Source organism: Corylus avellana, chromosome 8 (genome assembly GCF_965113065.1).
Source record: "Corylus avellana chromosome 8, dhCorAvel1.hap1.2, whole genome shotgun sequence".
Classification (NCBI taxonomy): Eukaryota; Viridiplantae; Streptophyta; class Magnoliopsida; order Fagales; family Betulaceae; genus Corylus; species Corylus avellana.
Window position 1 is genome coordinate 18,229,323 of NC_142497.1, and position 4,494 is coordinate 18,233,816.

Here is a 4,494-nt window from a genome sequence, read left to right on the forward strand (position 1 = left end):
CCTCCGGGGTGGCGCCTCCTCAAAGATTAGTAATTAATTTAGGCTAATCATATGGATTAATTTTGCATTTATTTTAAATTTTAAATTTAATTACAAGTACCCATTACATGAAATTGAAAAATAAAAAGGAAAAATTACAGTTTACCCCCCTAAAGTTGACAGCGTTTTTCAATTCAAACACTAAAGTTTTAATTTTTGCAATTCACCCCTCCAAAGTTTCAAATTTTTACAATTTGACCGATTATATCCAAAACTTACCATATTACCTCTAATTTTTATTTATTTTTTATAAAAATTTTAAAAAATATCCGGGGTGGCTACGGCCATCTAGCCATTTTCGTAGCCCCAAATTTATTATTTTTTTCATAAAAAAAAAATAAAAAAAAATTAGGGGCAATATGGAAATTTTGAGGTAATAACCGTAATATTGGTTGAATTGAAAAAAAAATTGGAATTTTGTGGGGGTGGATTGCAAAAATTGAAACTTTGGTATTTGAATTGAAAAACACTGTCAACTTTGAGGGGGTAAACTGTAATTTTTCCAAATAAAAATTAGGTGAAACTTTATTTTGGCCCCCTGAACTTCTACCGGATTTTACAAACCCCCTAAACATCCAAATCTCTCATTTTGAACCCATGAACTTTCAATTACTCTCAATTAGAACTCTTTCGTTATTTTAGCCGTTAAAAATACAGAAAAGGACCAAAATGTCCTTAATTTTCATTTTTTTTTTAAATAAAAAAAGTTTTCGAAGTTAGAATTTTATACAAAAGTTAGGGGTATAAACGTTATGTAACGTTTAAAATTTGACGGAGGGTCCATATTGAGAGTAATTGAAAGTTCAAAAATCCAAAATGAAAAATTTAAAAATTTAAGAAAAATTTATAAAATCAAATAAAAGTTCATGGGGTCAAAGTAAAATTTTCCCTAAAAATAGGAGAATGGCATAGAGCGTATAATTGCATAAAGAGTTGTAAATTCAATGCCAACGTAATCATGGTGGGCACCATAACGTAGTCAAGGTGGCGACCCTTGCTGCTTCCACGTTGACGAGGAGCACGCATATAAAAACCGACATGGAAGCAGAAGAGAGAGCAACCACGTGGCGAGACATAAAAATAAAAAAAAAATAAAAAATTCTGCCGCCACGTGTGTTACTCGCGAATAGGAATTTGTGATTGGTCGCGTTGACTAGTATTATCAACCAGCAGCCTTCCTACCTCACCGCCTCCTTCTAGTCCTCTATCTAGGCTGTAGCACGTGGGAAAAATCTTTTCCAAAACCCAAAAGAAACGCCTAAAAATTTTAAGCTACGTTCGGCAAGGGAAAGCCCCGCACTGTAGCTGGAACGGTACTGTTTCAGCTTCAGTGCAATTTGACACCAATCTTGACTTTGTAATTTTTTTTTTTTTTTTTTTAAAAAAACCAAAGTAGTAAAATTGGGTTAAAAATTGCTGCACGTGAATTTTTTTTTTCAAAACAAAAAAAAAAAAAAAAAGAAAGGGAGGAGAACGATGGGGTGGCTGGAGCCACCCCCAGGCCGATCTGGGGGTGGTTCGACCACCCTCATGGCCAAGGGGGTGGTCCGGCCACCCCCTTGGCCAAAAAAAAAAAAAAAAAAAAAGGAAGGGGTGTATTTGGTGGTGGCCGGAGCACCCCCAAAGGGCTGGGGTAGTTTCGGCCACCCCATACCGGCCGTATGGGGTGGCCGAAACCACCCCCAGCCCCTTGGGGGTGGTCCGGCTACCCCCAAATGCACCGATCCTTTTTTCTTTTTTTTTTTTGGGCCAAGGGGGTGGCCGGACCACCCCCTTGGCCACGGGGGTGGTTCGACCACCCCCAGATCGGCCAGAGGGTGGCTCCAGCCACCCCCTTGGCCAAAAATGGGGTGGTCCGGCCACCTCATTTTGGCCAAGGGGTGGCTGGAACCACCCCATCTTTCCCCTCTGTTTTTTTTGTTTTTTGTTTTGTTTTTTTTTTTTTTAATATTTTGCTTAAAAAAAAAAAAGAAGAAGAAAAAGCTGGGCAAATGTCAGCCCCGCACTGTAGCACTCTGTAGCTGGAACAGTGCTACAGTGCGTGGCTTGCCTTTGCCAAACATAGCTTTAGAGTCTTTTCTAGATTGTGTTAAAAGTCAAAGACCTTAAAAAAATACTTTTTATGTATTGTGTCAAACAAAAGGTTAATTTGTTTGGTAAAAAAAAAATGAGGAAATAATATTTAATAGACTCTTATATTACTGTCATATAACTATAATGATGTGACCGTAAATATCAGTCATTAATTTTAATTTTTATAAGCATTTGTTCAATAAAAAGTCAAATCACACTTGAAAATGATTTTTTTAAACACTATTTTTAACACAATTCCAAACAATCTCTTGATTATGTGAAACAAACAAGATATAAGTTTCATGTCTGCCTATAAATTGAAGTCAATGCGAGGGAACACCGTTTTCTAATCATGTCTGATTATTTTCCACGTGCAGGCTTACATGTTGACAATCATTCTTTTAGATTCATATATTTGTTTCTTAAAAAATGGCTACGCACATTTTCCCTTTTTTTACACTCATTTTTCATATTTATAGGTAGTTTTTAAAATTTACAGTGAATTAAAATTCAATGAAATTCAATCTTAAATCTAATAGTAATTAGTGTATAGAAATGTGTGTGGGTGTAGGCTTGTAGCATTACTCTTGTTTCTTGACTTCCTTTTGTGTATATATATATATTTTAGAAATTTTACTTTAGACCCTTAAATTATTACGTATTTTGAAAAGACCCTCAAAAATTTAAAAATTCTCAATTTACACCCATGATCTTTCAATTTCAATCAATTTACCCTCCTTTGTTAGTTTTAGTTGTTAAATTCTAACGAAAATGCCTAAAAAAACTAAATTACCCTTCGATTTTTGAAAAAAAGGAAATTAAGGGTAAATTTATATTTTTATAAAAAAAAAATCAGGGTATAAACATCATTTTATCACTTTTAAAGTTTAAAATCTGACTGAGGGAGGTAAATTGATTGAAATTGAAAGTTCATGTGTGTAAATTGAGAGTTATTGAATTTTGGAAGGGTCTTCAGGGACGGAGCCAAAAAATTTTATGGGAGGGGGCCAACCAAATTTTTTTTTTTCGGTTCTTTAAAATTTTTTTATTAAAAAAAGTTATTTTGATTGTTTTTTATAAACTAAAGACTACCCGTAAGGGCAAAAAAAAAGTGAGCATTTGAAAGTAAGGGCTAAAAAATAGACATTTGAAAGTAAGAACCAAAAATAAAAAAACTTAATAGGTGTGGCCTAAAAAAAATTAAGAATATGGCCAAAAGTTTTTATTGGATATGGCCAAAAAAATCTAAAAATAGGGCCAAATGTTTTTTTGGAAGGGGGCCAAATGATTAAAATTAAAACATTACTTTACCTTTTATTTTATTTTTATTTTTACTTATAAATTTTTTTTTTCCTTATTTTGGGGGGCACCATGGCCCACCTTGGTCTCCCCCTCCCTCCGTCTCTGGTCTTCTCAAGACGCGCGGTAGTTCAGGAGTCCAAAGTAAAGTTTCTCATTTATTTTTTATTATTTTTTAATTTTCTTTGATGGGCTTCCTTCCTTGTTAAGCAAATATAAGTGATAAAATTATTATATTTAAAACTTCTTCTCTTTGGTTCATGGATGGCGATGTTGCCTTGTACATTTTGCCTTGCCTTGTGGTTGGCTGGCTTTTCATAAATACATATTTTTGTGATTAAATGAAATTTCTAAGCGAGATTAACAGAAACACCACACACATAAAATTGAAAGCCAAAATGGCAAAATGGCGTATGGCGGACGGAACCCCAACTTGGATCCATATATCGTTCACATTAGACAACTTTAAGTGTACGTTGTCATATGATTTCCTAGCTAGGTCAAATGTATATTTTTAAATAAAATTGTCAAAAATGCCCTATTTAATATTTATGGGTGATTTGAAAACAATATGTGTGGGTTTTTAAAAACACAAAATTTTAAAAGCAGAATCGGGATTTTATCAAGAGTAATGGTATATTTTATATTCCCGTTTTACTCTTATTTTATTAGGTTGATGTGACAGTGTTTATCCGTTCTTAGATATATATATATATATTTTTTTAACATTCAAAAGGTAATAGTGACTTTTTAAAATTCAGTGAAATTAAAAAGGTAATCCTTATTTTGGATTTTTGACCCAATTTCCTTTAGGATTTTTTTTTTTTTTTTTTTTTTGAAAATAGCCGAATTATGAAATTAAGAATATAAGAAAGACATTGAAAATTCATATCAGCCCAGGCCCCAGGTCAACTAGGCCCAATAAGTCAATAACTATGTAGTCAGTAGTCCCATTCCTTCCTTCAATTCAATCCTAGGTGGAATTCAACGGCTAGTCGCGGTCCGCTAATTGACCGTTCACGCAATTCCACATTCAAATTTCAAACACACGGTAATAAATTTCCAAATGGTCCCTACGCGAAA